Consider the following 18,905-nt stretch of genomic DNA (forward strand, 5'->3'; position numbering starts at 1 on the left):
CATTTCAGATGAGGAATTAGCACTTAATCTTATGGAGTTTCCCTTGTATGTGATGGTTTTCTTTTCTCTTGCTGCTTTTAGAATTTTCTCTTTGTCTTGAGCTTTGGATAATTTGACAAGTATATGTCTTGGGGTGGGCCTGTTGGGGTTTATGACCAGTGGAGTGCGCTGTGCTTCTTGGATATGTACATCTGTCTCTTTCAGTAGATTTGGGAAGTTTTCAGCCATTATTTCCTGCAACACTCCTTCTGACCCCTTTCCCTTCTCTTCTCCTTCTGGGATGCCTATAATATGTATGTTTGAGTGTTTTGCGTTATCATTCAGGTCCCTAAGTCCTATATGGATTTTTTCTACCTTTTTATTGACCCCTTCTACTATCTGTTTGATTTCCAATGCACTGTCTTCCACATCACTAATTCTCTGTTCTGCCTCTTCTAGTCTGCTGATATTTGCTGCAAATGTATTTTTGAATTCTTGAATTGTGGTGTTCATTTCCATCATATCTATTATTTTTTTGCACGTCTGCAATTTCCCCTCCAAGTGTTGTCTTCATGTTGTTAACCTCTTTCATTACTTCATCAAATTTGTCGGTGATAAATGTTTTGAGATCTTTCATTGCTTGTGCCTAAGTCCTGCTCCTGATTTTTAGTTTGTTGATTGGATTCAGCCATGTTTTCCTGATTACTTGTTTGGTTTGTAGATTTTTGTTGTTGTCTTGCCATCATTTTTTCTTGACAGGTTTAATCAGTTCCTTAGCTTCTTTGTCTAGTCTTGGAGATTTAACTAGCTGTTGTTTTTGCGTAAGTGTTATATCTTCTCTTTGTCACTTTGTTCTTCTTATTCCAATTTCTTTTTGCTGGTTAAGCTCACTTTAAAGGAAAGTATTAGTGCTGGGGAAAGGCAATTGTGTAAGGAAGGAAAAAGTGTGAAGTAGTATTGGTGATATATGTTAACAAAGCAACAATATGAGTTCTGGGAGGATGGAGGTTAGATCATGTAAATTGTGTAGAGTTATAGTAGTAGGAAAGTACCTATAATGAGGTAGATGACTGAATATGGGAGGAATATGGTACGTACTAAGAAGCTATTGTTTTCATGAGAGAGGGAACGAGAAAAGAAAGGTAATAGTTTCAGGGATGAATACCAGATGGAAAACTAAACAAAGGTATTAGAAATTAAGAGTTAGACACTTTGTGGATCAAAGAAAGGGAGGTGGAATATAGGAGAGATAGCAGATGGTGGAGGATATCAAGTTGTAGGGGAAAGGGGATAGTGTAGATAGGCTAAATCTCTTCACAGAGAAATGAGGCAGTGGAGGATGAGGAAACCCAGCAAATGTGAGGTGTTTCCTGCAGGACCTATTGTATTGTTAAGATAAAATAGAATAAGAAGAATATTGGGGACAAGAAAGAGAGGATTAAAAAAAAACAAAAAACAAAAAACAAACAAACAAACAACAACAACAACAACAAAAAAACCCACAAAGAACAGAAACCCTGCCGCTGGGCTCGGCTCGGCTCCCCCGCCCGCCGCCCGCCACGCATGCCACTGGTTTTTGTGCATTGAGCTTATAACCTGTAACTTTACTGAACTCATTTATGAGGTCCAGAAATGTTGTAGATTTCTCAGGGATTTTTATGTATCAGACCAAGTAGCCTTCAAATAGTGAAATTTTAACTTCTTCCTTTCCAATTTGGACGTCTTTTATATCTTTTTCTTTGCTCAGTGCTTGAGCAAGTACTTCTAAAACAATGTTAAATAGGAGGGATAACAGTGGGCATCCTTGTCTTGTTCCTGACATTAGAGGGGAAGATTTTAGTATTTCACCATTGTCAATGATGTTAGCTGTGAGTTTTTCATATATAACTTTATCATGTTCAGAACGTTTCCTTCTATTCCTACTTTTTCAGTGTTTTTATCAGGAAAGTGTGCTGTATTTTGTCAAATGCTTTTTCTGCATCAATAGATATGATCATGTGAATTTTTTCCTTCAGTCTCCTTATGTGGTGTATTATATTGGTTGATTTTCTTATGTTGAACCATCCTTAATACCAGGAAAGAAACCCACTTGGTCATGCTCTATAAATAATTTGATGTGTTGTTGAATACACTGAGCAAGTATTTTCTTGAGGTTTTTTTTTTTAAATTTTTTATTCATTTTTTAAAAAAAACTACATTCAAAAAATATGAAGTCCCATTCAATCCCACCACCCCCAACCCCCACTCCCCCCACAGCAACACTCTCTCCCATCATCATGACACATCCATTGCACCTGGTAAGTACATCTCTGGGAATCGTTGCACCCCATAGTCAATGGTCCACATCATAGCCCACACTCTCCCACATTACATCCAGTGGGCCCTGGGGGGATCTACAATGTCCTGTAGTTGTCCGTGAAGCACCACCCAGGACAATTCGACTTCCCGAAACCGGTTCCCCATCTCATCTCTTCCTCCCATTCCCCTCACCCAGCAGCCACCATGGCCACCCTTCCCACACCAATGCCACATTTTCTCTGTGGACATTGGATTGGTTGTGTCCATTGCACATCTATGTCAAGTGGGGGCTTAGATTCCACATGGATACTGGATGCAATCCTCCTGCTTTCAGTCATAGGCACTCTAGGCTCCATGGTGTGGTGGTTGACCTTCTTCAACTCCATGTTAGCTGAGTGGGGTAAGTCCAATAAATCAGAGTGTAGGAGGTGAAGTCTGTTGAGGCTCAGGGCCTGGCTATCATATTGTCAGTCCAGAGATTCAAATGCCCTAGATATATCTTAACCCCAGCACCAACTACAATTCCAGTAAAGTAGCATGAAAGGCTTGTGAAAAGAGATCCCATCAGAGTCCAGCTCCATCACACAGAAACACCAGCTCCAAAGAAGGGGCAACTGACATGGCAGTGAACCCCATCTACCATGACCATAGAACCCGTAGGTCTCTTTATCCCTCAAAAGAACCAATACCTGGGGTTGTTTCTACTTTATCTGTCTCTGAGACTCTGCTCAGGTGTGCATAAGGGCAATCCTTCTGACAAACTCCAGACTCTTTTTTAGAGACTCATAGTCATATAAACTCATTTCTCCTTTCCATTTCCCCCTTACATTAGGTCAAACAGGATTTTTAAGTCATGTTATTATATGTTGACAGGGATATTCTGCAGATCCGCCTTGAACCTTTAATTCAAGTTCATTTTCTAGTTGCATCTTCAGCTGGTATTTGGTAGTGATCCCTCAGTGCCAGGGAGGCTCATCCCCAGGTGTCATGTCCCACACTGGGGAGAATACACTGCATCTACATGCTGAGTTTGGCTTCGAGACTGGCCACATTTGAATAACATGAAGGCCGTCAGGAGGAAACTCCCAGGCACAATGTTGCTCTAGGCCTTGTTCTTATTGCAGGTGTATAGGCTCACAAGCATAGCCATTAGTATCGGGAGCCCACTGTTGGACCCTCATTCCTTCCTGGTTCTTACTGTTGCACCTGGGGGACTGCCGCTGCTCCCCTAGGGACCACGCCAGAGCCCCCCTGACCAGGAATCCAGTACCCCCCCAGCTGTTGTTTTTGTTTCCATTATGAGTATATCTAAACATTACCATGTACCCTGGACATATGCCCTGTATAACTCCCTGTCAACCATATATAGCCTGTCAATAACATCCCATACCAGTATTCCTCCGCTGCCATTGTTGAACCACTCTGTGATCCAAAACTTCCTGTAAAGTGAATCCCAATATAATGTCAGGTTCCCTTACTAGTAAAATGGAATATAGCGATGAGTTTAAAGGTTAGATCTAGAGTACATATTGATTTGGAAAAATTTCTACATTTTTCTTTTCTTTTTTCCTAATTATTGAGCTTCTCTTCACAAGAGTCTTAGATCACAGTAATTCATATATACAATATACAGTACTCCCACACATCCACCATAAAACCTTTTCCCTTCCACAGCGATAATCTTTTAACTTATTCATATCATATTTACTGAAACTGATGTACAGACTCCGAAACAATAGCTTTCAAACAAGGTGACATCTGTCCTTAAAATGTGGTCCATACTTTAGGATATACAGTTCTCTAAATTTTTTAGTTATCCTATGTTTTACATTATGGTTTACATTATTAGTCTGTCATCCCCTATATGTTTTTGGTGTAATATTACATGTTTTATATTCATCCTTGTGTACTCTCACAAAACTCCTCTCTTGCCCCCACATTTACCTTGGTTCCATCCATTCAACATCCATTTTCCCCTCCCCTTGGGGCCCAGAGCAACAGCCAATCTCCATTTCCCGAGAAGCCACGTCCAGAGATACTTGCAACAGTGTTGAGGGCTTGACTTGCTCAATTGCCCTAATGCCCTGGGAACCACCCTTTCTCTTGAGAGATACAGTTCCCTCTATTTGATGGCATTAGTCCTCCCCAGGATGTGGGTCCACCCCAACTCTCACTTCTTGGGTCTCTACCCAATGGTACAACCCACCCTGGAAAAATGAGCATTCAGACATTCCCCAGGAGTCCGTCCCGCATCAGACCATCCCCTCCGAGCATCCTAAACAGGTAACCCTCCTAATTATATTTGGTACGATTTTCTCAGCATTTTACTCTCAACCAACACCTGACACTCTCCTATGTTTGTATGTTGCCCCTCCCTCCCCCTAATTTTGTGGGCACTATTACCCATCCGCCCATCCCCAACCGCCCTCAAACCCGCAAAGCCCCACCCAAAGGCAACCCCTTGCCCCCATTTTATCTCTTCTTTGTGCTCATACTTACCGCCAGCTCAACATAGATTCCACCCCTGCAGACGTCGGCTCACATCCTTCCTCCACCCCCTGATTTCCTGTAAGCCTATTTTCCAGTCTCTAGCTCTCTGAGGCAGCTTGCTTATTTCATATCATTGAGGTCATGTAGTATTTGTCCTTCAACGCCTGGGTTGCTTCACTCAACATAAGGTTATCAATATTCAGCCATGTTATCACGTGTGTTTGTAGCGTATTTGTTCTTACAGCCGAGTAGTATTCCATTGTGTGTATATACCACATTTTATTGATCCACTCGTCTGTTGCTGGGCATTTGGGTTTTTTCTTGAGGTTTAACATCTAGGTTCATTAGAGAGATTGGTCTGTAATTTTCCTTTCTTCTGGTGTCTTTATTTATCTTTGGTATAAAGGCAATGTTGGCTTCATAGAATGAGTTAGGCAATCTTCCTTCTATTTCAGTTTTTTTGGAAGATTTAAAGCAAGATTGGTGTTAGCTCTCTCTGGGATGCTTGGTAGAATTCACCTGTGAAGCTGTCTTGCTCAGGGATCTTCTTATTTGGGAGGTTTTTAATGACTGATTCTACCTCTTTACTTGTGATTGGTTTGTTGAGGTCATCAATTTCTTCCTTCATCAATGTAGGCTGCTTATGTGTTTCTAGGAATTTGTCCTTTTCTCTAAATTTTCCTTCCTGTTGGTGTATGGTTTTCAAAATGTCCCCTTATGATACTCTTTATTTCTGTGGAGTCAGTGGTGATATTCCCTTTTATGTGTATTTGCATCTTCTCTCTTTTTTTCTGTTTGTCTAACTAAGGGTTTGTCAATTTAATTCATCTATTCAAAGAACCAGCTCTTTTTTTTTTTGCATATTTTTCTAGTTCTCCCTTATTTTTTCTTTCATTTAGTTTTGCTTTGATCTTTTTTATTTTTTTTTTAAACTTCCTTTGTTATTTTGTTGTTTTGGCTTATTTTTTTTTTACTGATTTCTCCAAGTGTGCAGTTAGGTCTCCAATTTCACCTCTTTCTTCTTTTTTAATGTGTGTATTTATGGTTATGAAGTTTTTTTTTCTTTTTTTTTAATTAATTTTTTTTATTGACTTTGTAATAATGTTACATTAAAAATATATATATGAGGTCCCATTCATCCCCACCCCCCCACCCCCCCTCTCCCCCCCCAACAACACTCGTTTCCATCATCATGACACATCCATTGGATTTGGTAAGTACATCTTTGGGCATCTCTGCACCTCATAGACAATGGTCCACATCATGGCCCCCACTCTCCTCCATTCCATCCAGTGGGCCCTATGAGGATTTACAATGTCCGGTGATTACCTCTGAGGCACCATCCAGGGCAGCTCCATGTCCCAAAGACGCCTCCACCTCTCATCTCCTCCTGCCCTTCCCCATACCCATCGTCCACCATGTCCACTTTTCCCAATTCCATGCCACCTCTTCTATGTGGACATTGGATTGGTTGTGTCCATTGCACCTCTATGTCAAGAGGAGGCTCAGATTCCACATGGATGCTGGATGCAGTCCTCCCATTTTCAGTTGTAATCACTCTAGGCTCCATGGTGTGGTGATTGTCCTTCTTCAACTCCATCTTAGCTGAGTGTGGTAAGTCCAATAAATCAGATTGTAGGTGCTGGAGTCTGTTGAGGCTCAGGACCTGGCTATCACATTGTCGGTCCAGAGATTCAAATCCCCTAAATATATCTTAAACCCCCACGTTAACTGCACCTCCAGCACATTAGCATGAAAGACTTATGAAGGGAGATCCCATCTGAGTCCAGATTCATCACACATAAACACCATTTCCAAAGAGGGGCCATCTGCCCTGATAGTTAACCCCATCGGCCATGACCATAACTCTCATGGGTCTCTTTAGCCTTCAAAGGAACCATTATCTGGGGGTTGTATCTGCTTTATCTGTCTCTCTGACTCTGCTCAGTTGTGCATGAGGGCAATCCTTCTGCCAGCCTCCAGACTCTTTTTTAGAAACTCGTAGCCATATAAACTCATTTCTCCTTTCCATTTCCCCCTTACTTTAGGTCAAACAGCATTTTAAAGTCATGGTATTTTATGTAGACATGGATATTCTGCTGATCCGCATTGAACCTTCCGTATAAGGTCCTTTTCCAGTTGCATCATCAGTTGGTATTTGATAGTGGTCCCTCGTTGCCAGGGAGGCTCATCCCCGGGTGTCATGTCCCACGCTGGAGGGAAGGCATTGCATTTACATGCTGAGTTTGGCTTCGAGACTGGCCACATTTGAGTAACATGAAGGCTGACAGGAGGAAATTCCCAGGCACAATGTTGCTCTAGGCCTTGTTCTTATTTTAGGTTTATCAGCTCACAAGCATAGTCATTAGCATCAGGGGCTCACCGTTGAACCCTCACTCCCTCCCGGTCCCCGCCGCTGTACCTGGGAGACTGTCGCTGCTCCCCTAGGGACCACGACAGAGCACCACTGGCCAGGAACCCAGTACCCCCCCTGCTGTGGTTTCCAATTGTTGCCACCATGAGTATATCCAATCATTACCATGCACCCTGGACATATGTTCTGTATAGCTCCCTGTCAGCCATATATCACCTGTCATTGGTATCCCATACCAGTATTCCTCCTTTGCCATTGTTGAAACACTCTGTGATCCAGAACTCCCCGAAATTTGAGGCCCAATATAATGTCATGGTCCCTTACTAGGGAATGGCATATAGCGATGGGTTTAAAGGATAGATAAAGAACTTGGATAAAGTTAAATAAAGAACTTAGATAAAGAATGTTGACTTGAAAAAATTTCCACATCCTATCCTTTTTTTTTCCCCCCCCCTAATTATTCAGCATTTCTTCATAGGAGTCCTAGACCACAGCAATGCATATATACAATATACAGCACTCCCATACATCCATCACATAACCTTTTCCCTTCCACAGCGATACTCTTACACCCTATTCACATCATATTTACTTAAAGTGATGTACAGAGTCTGAGATATTAGCTTTCTAACAAGGTAATATCTGTGCTTACATTATGGTGCATACTTTAGGATACACAGTTCTTTACATTTTTAGTTATCCTATGTTTTACATTATGGTTTACATTATCAGTCTATCATCTCCTATATGTTATGGTGTAATATTACATGTTTTATATCCATCCTTGTGTACTCTCAAGAAACTCCTCTCTTGCCCCCCATTTACTTTGGTTCCACACATTTAGCGTCCATTTTCCCTTCCACCTTGGTGCCCACAGTGACAGCCAACCTCCGTTTCCTGAGGAGCCACTGCCAGAGATAGATGGAATAGTGTTCAGGGCCTAACCTGCTCAACTGCCCCAATGCCCTGGGAGCCACCCTTTCTCTCGAGGGATAGAGTTCCCTCTATTTGGTGGCATCAGTCCTCCCCAGGATGTGGGTCCACCCCCACTCTCACTACTTGGGATTCTACCCCATGGTGTCACCCACTCTGGCAGAATGAGCATTTAGACATTCCCCAGGAGCCCGTCCTGCATCAGACCCTCCCCTCCGAGCATTCTAAACAGGTAACCCTCTTTATTATATTTTGTTATGATTTTCTCGGCATTTTACTCTCCACCACCTCCTGTCCCTCTCCTGTGTTCGTATGCCAGCCCTCCCTCCCCCCACTTTTGGGCACCGTTACCCAACCGTCCCTCCCCAGCCACCCTCAAACCCGTAAAGCCCCAACCAAAGGTAACCCCTTGCCCCCATTTTATCTCTTCTTTGTGTTCATACTTACCACCATCTCGTCTTAAATTGCACCCCCGCAGACATCGGCTCATATCCTTCCTCCACCCTCCGATTTCCTGTAAGCCTATCGTTCAGTCTCTTGCTATCTAGGGCAGCTTGGTTATTTCATATCATTGAGGTCATGTAGTATTTGTCCTTCAATGTCTGGGTTGCTTCACTCAACATAAGGTTCTCAAGATTCATCCATGTTATCACATGTATTTGTAGTGTGTTTGTTCTTACAGCCGAGTAGTATTCCATTGTGTGTATATACCACATTTTATTGATCCACTCATCTGTTGATGGGCATTTGGGTTGATTCCAACTTTTGGCAATAGTGAACAATGCTGCTATGAACATTGGTGTACATATATCCGTTTGTGTCCTTGTTTTCAGTTCTGCTGGGTATATACCCAGCAGTGGTATTGCTGGGTCATATGGCAAATCTATGGCTAGCTTTTTGAGAAACCGCCATACTGTCCTCCAGAATGGTTGGATCCTTCCGCATTCCCACCAGCAGTGGATGAGTGTTCCCCTTCCTTCACATCCTCTCCAGCACTTGTATTCTTCTGTTTTTTTCATAGCTGCCAATCTTATGGGTGTAAGATGGTATCTCATTGTAGTTTTGATTTGCATTTCCCTGATAGCTAGAGATTTGGAACATTTTTTCATGTGCTTTCTTGCCATTTGTATTTCTTCTTCGGAGAAGTGTCTGTTTAAGTCTTTTTCCCATTTTTTAAATGGGTTGTTTATCTTTTTATTTTCAAGATATAGGAGTTCTTTATATATGCAAGTTATAAGTTTCTTATCAGATATATGATTGCCAAATATTTTCTCCCACTGTGTGGGCTCCCTTTTTACTTTCTTGACAAACTCCTTTGAGGTGCAGAAGGCTTTAATTTTGAGGAAGTCCCATTTATCTATTAGTTCTTTTGCTGCTCGTGCTTTTGGTGAGATATTCATAAATCCATTTCCTATTACTAGGTCCTGTAGATGTTTCCCTACACTGCTTTCTAAGGTTTTTATGGTCTTGGCTCTTATATTTAGGTCTTTGATCCATCTTGAGTTGATCTTTGTATAAGGTGTGAGATGGTAATCCTCTTTCATTCTTCTACATATGGCTATCCAGTTCTCCAGACACCATTTGTTGAATAGGCCACTCTCTCCCAATTGAGAGGGTTTGGTGGGTTTATCGAATATTATGTGGCTGTATATGTGAGGTTCTATATCAGAGCTTTCAATTCGATTCCATTGGTCTATGTGTCTCTCCTTATGCCAATACCATGCTGTTTTCACCACTGTAGCTTTATAGTATGTTTTGAAGTCAGGTAGTGTGATTCCTCCAATTTCGTTTTTCTTTTTCAGTATGTCTTTGGCTATTCGGGGTCTCTTTCCTTTCCAAATAAATTTCATAGTTAGTTTTTCTAGTTCCTTAAAGAATGCTGCATTGATTTTTATTGGGATTGCATTGAATGTGTAGATCAGTTTTGGTAGGATAGACATCTTAATAATGTTCAGTCTTCCTATCCATGAACAAGGAATAGTCTTCCATTTATTTAGGTCTTCTTTGATTTCCTTGAACAATCTTGTATAATTCTCGTTGTATAAGTTCTTTACCTCTTTAGTTAAATTTATTCCTAAGTATTTGATTTTTTTATTTACTATTGTGAATGGTATTTGTTTCTTGATTTCCTCCTGATCTTGCTCATTATTGGTGTACAGAAATGCTACTGATTTTTGCGCATTGATCTTATAACCTGCGACTTTACTAAACTCATTTATGAGTTCTAGAATCTTCGTTGTAGATCTCTCAGGGTTTTCTATGTATAGGATAATGTCATCTGCAAATAATGAAATTTTGACTTCTTCCTTTCCAATTTGAATGCCTTTTATTTCTGGTTCTTGCCTCAGTGCTCGTGCAAGTACTTCTAAGACAATGTTAAATAGGAGCGGAGACAGTGGGCATCCTTGTCTTGTTCCTGAGTTTAGAGGGAAGGAGTCTAGGATTTCTCCATTGTAAACAATATTGGCTTTAGGTTTTTCATATATACTCTTTATCATGTTCAAAAAATTCCCTTGTATTCCAATCTTTTGGAGTGTTTTTATCAAGAAAGGGTGCTGTATTTTGTCAAATGCTTTTTCTGCATCAATAGATATAATCATGTGATTTTTTTCCTTCATTCTGTTTATATGGTGTATTACGTTGATTGATTTTCTTATGTTGAACCATCCTTGCATACCTGGGATGAATCCCACTTGGTCGTGGTGTATAATACGTTTAATGTGTTGTTGAATACGATTAGCAAGTATTTTGTTGAGTATTTTTGCGTCTAGGTTCATTAGAGAATTTGGTCTGTAATTTTCCTTTCTTGTGATGTCTTTGTTTGGCTTTGGTACTAGGGTAATGTTGGCATCATAGAAGGAGTTGGGTAATGTTCTTTCCGTTTCGATGTTTTGGAATAGTTTCAGCAGGATTGGTGTCAGTTCTTTCCGGAATGTTTTGTAGAATTCACCTGTGAAACCATCTGGCCCTGGGCTCTTCTTAGTTGGGAGATTTTTGATAACTGATTCTATCTCTCTGCTTGTGATTGGTTTGTTAAGATCATCAATTTCTTCTTTCGTCAATATGGGCTGCTTATGTGTTTCTAGGAATTTGTCCATTTCCTCTAGATTGTCATTTTTGTTGGAATATAGTTTTTCAAAATATCCTCTTATGATAGTCTTTATTTCTGTGGGGTCAGTGGTGATATCGCCTTTCTCATTTCTTATTTTGTGTATTTGCATCTTCTCTCTTTTTTTCTTTGTTAGTGTTGCTAAAGGTTTGTCAATTTTGTTAATCTTCTCAAAAAACCAGCTCTTGGTTTTGTTTATCTGTTCAAGTGCTTTCTTATTTTCTATTTCATTTAGTTCTGCTCTTATCTTTGTTATTTCCTTCCTTCTTCTTCCTGTTGGGTTACTTTGTTGTTGTTTTTCTAGTTCCTTCAAATGTGCAGTTAGTTCTTCAATTTTTGCTCTTTCTTCTTTTTTATTATATGAATTTATGGCTATAAACTTCCCTCTCAGTACTGCTTTTGCTGCATCCCATAAATTTTGGTATGTTGTGTTGTCATTATCATTTGTTTCAAGGTAGTCATTGATTTCTTTTGAGATTTCCTCTTTGACCCACTGTTTTTCTAAGAGTGTGCTGTTTAATTTCCAAATCGTGGTGTGAAATCTGGGCTTCTGTCCCTTGCAAATCTCCAGCTTGACTCCACTGTGGTCAGAGATAATGTTTTGTATGATTTCAATCTTTCTGAATTCGTTCAGCCTTTCTTTGTGGCCTAGCATATGATCTATCTTGGAGAATGATCCATGTGCCCTTGAGAAAAATGTATATCCTGCTGTGTTTGGGTGTAGTGATCTATATATGTCTATTAGATTGAGCTCCTCTAATATACTATTCAGATGTTTTGTTTCTTTGGTGATTCTCTTTTGAGATGTTCTGTCCAGATTTGATAGTGGTGTATTGAAATCCCCCACTATAATTGTAGATGTATCTATTCTTTCACTTAGTTTTTCCAGCGTTTGCCTGACGTATTTAGAGGCACCCTTGTTAGGGGCATAGATATTTATGATTGTTCGATCTTCTTGACAGATTTTCCCTTTCACTAAAATGTAGTATCCTTCTTTGTCTCTCACAATTGTTTCACATTTAAAGTCTATTTTGTCTGATATTAATATAGCTACTCCTGCCTTTTTTTGGTTATTGTTAGCTTGTATGATTGTTTTCCAGTCATTCACTTTCAGTCTCCATGCGTCTCTGGGTCTAAGATGTGTCTCTTGTAGACAGCATATGGATGGGTCATATTTCCTTATCCAATGTTCCAGTCTGAATCTTTTGATAGGTGAGTTTAATCCGTTGACATTCAGTGTTATTACTATCAAGGAATTATTTGTGTTAGCCATATTTTGATTGGATTTGTGTTTGTCATATTTTGTTTGTATATATTTTTTTGCCTTTTTTGTTGTTGTTGTTGGTCTTATACTCTCCTCCAACTTTGCCTTTCCTGTTTTTTCCTTTCTTCCTGCAGAACTCCCTTTAGAATTTCTTGAAGGGGAGGTTTCTTGTTGGTATACTCTTTCAGTTTCTGTTTGTCTGTGAATATTTTGAACTCTCCATCATGTTTGAATGCTAGTTTAGCTGGATAGAGTATTCTTGGTTGGAAGTTCTTTTCCTTTAGTACCTTGACTATATCATACCACTGTCTTCTTGCCTCCATGGTTTCAGAAGAGAAATCAGCACTTAATCTAATTGAGCTTCCCTTGTATGTGATGGTTTTCTTTTCTCTTGCTGCTTTTAGGATTTTCTCTTTGTCTTGAGCCTTGGATAATTTGATAAGTATATGTCTTGGGGTGGGCCTGTTGGGGTTTATGACTTGTGGAGTGCGCTGTGCTTCTTGGATATGTACATCTGTCTCTTTCAGTAGATTTGGGAAGTTTTCAGCCATTATTTCCTGCAACACTCCTTCTGACCCCTTTCCCTTCTCTTCACCTTCTGAAATGCCTATAATACGTATGTTTGAGCGTTTTGCATTGTCATTCAGGTCCCTAAATCCTAATTGGATTTTTTCTATCTTCTTATTGACCCCTTCTACTATCTGTTTGATTTCTGATGTACTGTCTTCCACATCACTAATTCTCTGCTCTGTCTCTTCTAGCCTGCTGATATTTGCTGCAAGTGTATTTTTGATTTCTTGAACTGTGGTGTTCATTCCCATCATATCTGTTATGTTTTTGCGTATGTCTGCAATTTCCCCTCCAAGTGATGTCTTCATGTTGTTAACCTCTTTCATTACTGCATCAAATTTGTCAGTGATAAATGTTCTGAGTTCTTTCATTGCTTGTGCCAAGTTTTGCTCCCCTTCGTGATTATTGGTTTGTTGATTGGATTCAGTCATGTTTTCCTGATTATTGGTTTGGTTTGTAGATTTTTGTTGCTTTCTGGTCATCTCTTTATTTTGTCGAATTTAATCAGTTCCTTAGCTTCTTTGTCTACTTTTGGAGGTTAATTAGTTGTTATTTTTGCATAGGTGTTATATCTTCTCTTTGTCACTTTTTTCTTCTTATTCAAGTTACTTGTTGTTGGTTAAGTTCACTTTAGAAGAAAGTATTAGTGTTGGGTAAAGGCAATTGTGTCAGCAAGGGAAAAGTGTAAAGTAGTATTAGTAATGTATGTTAACAAAGCAGGAATATGAGATCTGGGAGGATGGAGGTTAGATTCATGTAGATTGTATAGAGTTATAGCTGTAGGTAGAGTACCTTTTATGAAGTAGATGACTGAATATAGGCAGAATATGGTATGAACTACAAAGCTATTGTTTTCATGAGAGAGGGAAAAAGAAAAGAAAGGTAATAGTTTCAAGAGTGGATAACAGACAGAAAACAGGACACAGGTATTAGAAATTAAGAGTTAGACAGTTTGTGGGTCAAAGAATGGGAGGTGGGGGGTGGAATATAGGAGAGACAGTATATGATAGTGGATATGAAGATGCAGGGGAAGGGGGATAGTGTAGGTAGCCTAAATCAGTTCACACAGAAATGAGGTAGTGGAGGATGGGAAAACCCAGTAAATATGAGGTGTTCCCTGTAGCACCTATTGTGTACTTGAATTAAAATAAAATAAGTGGAAAATGAGGGACAAGAGGGAAAGAGAAAACCGGAAAAAAAAACACACTAATTATAATAAAGAAAAAAAAGAAAGACAAGAAGAAAGGAAGAAAGAAAAAGAGGATAGGCACACGGTGGGGAACAGATAGGGCGAAGAGAGATACAGGTATACACGTGTCACAATTACAACACTATCTAAAACAACAAGCAAAAAAACCCCTAAATAACTGTATATATAAAAAAAAAAAGGACTTTGGGGGGCACGCTAGGAGAAAAGACTAGGGGATAATGCAATATTAGCAATCAGGGCGTCAAAAAGAGTAGAAAATAAGATAAAGTGAAAATAAAAACAAAACAATATGAACCAATAAAGATAAAACGCAAACGTTAAGGTCCAGAGCACTCAAGGACCCCAGGTAGACCCCAGGGCGTGATGGATTCGGGGGTGGAAAGTCTGAGACACTGAAGACTCAAGAGGTGTGAGTCTGGGGTGTGGACCGCCAGAGTCCAGGGGACCCAGACCTGGCAACCTCAAATCTGGTCCACAGAAAGCTTAGGAGCCCCGCAGTGCAACACAGCCCTCAGGGATCCCCGTAGCTGGGTGCCAGCCCCGTTGGGGAAGCCAGATCGGCGAATTCTATATTGAATGTCTGATCTCTGAAATTCACCTAACTCCTCAGGGTATCAGCCTTTGGACAGCTCCCTCCCTGTGCTCCCACGCAACGGCCACTTGAGGGCGCCTCTACACCACGGCCAGTTCAATGACCCAGATCCCAAGCCCCGCCGGGTGGGGTGGGCTTCAGCTGGAAACGCCGAAAACAGACTCTAAGATCCTAAATCCCAAACTTCGCAAAATATTCCCCAATCTGCTTCCAGACGTGTCCTCCTCTCTCACTGCACCCTACAACAGTCTCCCAATTGTGTCCCCTTATTGTCCAAAATCCAATTCCGTTGCAGATCGGTAGCCGGACCTGTGGGGATGGGGCTCCAGGCGGAAGTCTCCCTGTCCAGAGGCTAAAACGTCCCCCGCTTCACAGGGAAACACCGTCTGTCTCCGCAAATCAATCTGCAAAGGAGTCTTGTCCCAACAATCCCTCACCAGCCAGCCCAGTATCCGCGAATTTTTCAGCACCACAAAGCCTCTAGAATAAGGAAAAAAAAAACAAAAACCCTGGCCGCCGCGGCTCCGGAGCTGCCGGAGCGCCCGCTACCGCGGCTCCGCCCACCCAAGGAGGGAACTTCCCGCGCCCAGCTGGGACCTCCGTTTATATATTATAGACGTATCCTCTCTGTTACCTTCCCACCGAATTGACGTCCAGACACCTTCCAACCAGCAAAAATCCCCGAAACAGCGCGGTCCCAAAGAGCCTTCAACGCTGCCCAGCCGCCCCCTGCAGAGACACTACCAGGCAAGCTCACGCTGCCACCATCTTGCCGGAAAAAAACGGTTATGAAGTTTTAAAGGAAGATTTGTGTTAGTTCTTTCTGTACAGTACAGCTTTTGCTGCATCTCATACATTTTGATATGTTGTGCTGTCATTTTCATTGGTTTCAAGGTAGTTACTGATTTCTTTTGAGATTTCTTCCTTGACCCACTCTTTTACTAAATTGTGTTGGCTTAACTTCCATATCTTTGCACCTAATCTGGTTCTCTGGCCCTTGCAAATATCCAGCTTTAGTTTCACTGTGGCGAGAGAAATTATTTGGATAATTTCAGTTTTCTGAATTTATTGAGACTTTTCTGTGGTCTAGCATGTGGTATGTCTCACGGAATGATCCATATGCCCTTGAGAAGAATCTATATCCTGCTGTATTTTAGTGTAACGTTCTGTGTATGTCTATCAGTTTCAGATCCTCATTTATATTATTCATAATCTTTGTTTTTTTACTGATTTTCTGCTGAGATATTCTGCCCAGTGGTGATAATGTTGTATTAAATTCCCTCACTATAATTGGAGAGGCATCTATTCCTTCACTTAGTTTTTCCAATGTTTGCCTCATATTTTGAGGTGCTCTAGTTAGGTGCATAAATGTTTATGATTATTCTCTATTCTTGAAAGATTACCCCTTTTATTAATATGTAGTGTCCATCTTGGTCTCTCACAATAGTTTTGCATTTAAAGTCTATTTTGTCCAATATTAGTATACCTAGTCCTGCCCTTTTCTGGTTATTGTTTGTTTGTAAGATTGTTTTCCAGTTGTTCACTTTCAACTTCCTTGAATCCCTGGGTCTAAGGTGAGTTTCTTGTAGGCAACATATAGATGGGTCATATTTCCTTAAGCATACTGCCAATTTGTGTTTCTTGACAGATGAGGTTTTTTAAAAATGATTTATTTATTTATTTATTTCTGCCCCCTCCCCCCCACCCATTCCCTGCTCTCTGTGTCCATTCACTGTGTTCTTCTGTGACTGCTTCTATCCTTATCTGCGGCACTGGGAATCTGGTTCTTTTTTTTGTGTCACCTTGATTGTGTCAGCTCTCTGTGTGTGCAGTGCCACTCTTGGGCAGGGTGCACTCTCTTTCACGCTGGGCGGTTTTCCCTACAGGGAGTGCTCCTTGCACGTGGGACTCCCCTTTGCAGAGGACACCCCTGCGTGGCAGGGTACTCCTTATGCACATCAGCACTGCACATGGGCCAGCGCCACACAGGAATTACTTACATTAGCCATATTTTCATTGGATCTGTGTATTTCATATGTTGTTTTTATTTCTATTTTTGCGTTTTTGTTGTTCTTACACTTTCCTCCAATAATGCTTCTCCTGCTTTTTTCTTTTCTCCTTCAGAACCCCCTTTAGTATTTCTTGAAAGGCAGGTTTCTTAATGGCATACTCTCTTAGTTTCTGTTTATCTGTGAATATTTGAACTCTCCATCATGTTTGAACACCTGCACGAGCACACCAGCAAAGCCAAGGGCATCTTCCTCAAAGTTCTTGAGGCCGGGGTCCAAAATCCTGGTGTCATCAGTGTGGGCCCTTAGAGGCTGTGAGGAGAGCCCCTCCATGCCCGGGGGTGCCAGTCCTGGGCAGTGCCTGGCATGGGGCCCCTGCCTCTCTGCCCGTCTTCACACCGCCCTCCTCCGTGGCTCCGAGTCTCCTCGTCCCCTCCTTAGAAAGACACGAGCCCCTGGATTGGGTCCCCTATTCCAGGACGGCCTTATCTTAATTTAACTAACTCCATCTGCAGTGACCCGATTTCACATTCTGAGGTTCTCTGTGGGCATCAATTCTGGGTGGAAGGGGAGAGAAAAAGGTTCTTAAAATTAATTCTGCTGGAGGCCCAATGTCTCCTCTTATTAATACTATTGTAAATTAAATAAAAACTTCAATATTGAAGAAAACTGATCTATGTGTGTGTGGATATGATAGGACAAATTTCTGCAAAGCAAAACGTGGTGTTAAAAAAAATGAATAAAGACAAAAAAAAAAAGAATAATTTTCTTTCCAATTTAGGAATGGAAAGGTGATGAGATTTTCTTTTATTTGATTTTGGTAGAGACTTCTTCGTACTTTGATCCAAGAAACCTGTGTTATTCTATTCACCCAAAGGGAAATTATAGTGATCAAACTTTACAAATGTTTATATACATAAATATTATAATACGTATATATTAAAAAATATATATATGTCTAAGTGCAGATATCTGTACACACATGCACACACAGAGTAATTGAATAGGGACTTAGACAATTTGATATTGAATAAAAACAAAATAATCCGTTCCACAGCTTCTCTCTTTGTTAGTTATAGGTTAATTTCCAAAAAACTTTGAGCCTTTGTTTAAATGCATAAAGTAACCAAGGTGCTTTCGATGTTAATGAACATTTTGTAAAGAAATCATGTAAATTTTTCTGAAATTATATTCAAAATTAGTTGGGAATTTTTAATCCCTTTATTCAAAAAGTGGGAAATTCAAACTTGTACTGTTTATCTAGATCCAATTAGTAAATGGAAAGTTTTCAAACAGGTTGTTATTAAAAGACAGAAGAGACAAGAATAAACAAGGTGGACTCAAGCGATGAATTTTGATGACTGCAAGTTGGAATATTTGGTGTAAAACCTCAAGTAGATCTTCTTTCAGTTTGTTGGGTGTGGAATATTTAGCACCACAGGAGAGTAGCCAGTTTCTAGAGCCATTCACTTTCTGTATGTTGACCCACGTGGATCTCTGAAAAATCCCTGCATTTCTTGCTGTATATTTTTTTGGATCCCATGGAAATGCCTATGGTAAGATGAGTGACTGTTCACTTATCTTATTAAAGCAGTTAAGGGTGATCGTGCACATGAGGTGGGAAAGGAGAATCAGCAGCACAACTTGACTGTTCTTGAAAGATCCAATTTAAGAAAGAATCTGAGCAGAACACATAGATCTAGAAATGTATTCCATTAAACTTATTCTTGGCCATGAACCCCTGAGAAAACCTTTTTGCCTACCCTTAGGACATACATCTTGGTTGAAGAGTATGCTCTAAGGTAGTTTTGTTTGGAACAAAGGGTCAGATGAGGTGAGGAAAATCAGGAGTCAAAAAGTCACTATTTCAAGTTGTGCAGCTCTTACTTGTCATGGGAGATGCTGGATGTCTGGAGCAAGCATTTTAATGTCACTGCAGATGGGCTCTGGCTTTAGTATAGGACAAGACTTCATCATTTCAGGCCTCACTTGGTTAAATACAGTGTTCATTCAGCTATACTGAGATCTCTCTCCTCGTGTTTTGTTAAACATGTTTTTGTTTTTGAATAATTTTAGA

This window comes from Dasypus novemcinctus, chromosome 17, assembly GCF_030445035.2.
Source record: "Dasypus novemcinctus isolate mDasNov1 chromosome 17, mDasNov1.1.hap2, whole genome shotgun sequence".
NCBI classification, from domain to species: domain Eukaryota; kingdom Metazoa; phylum Chordata; class Mammalia; order Cingulata; family Dasypodidae; genus Dasypus; species Dasypus novemcinctus.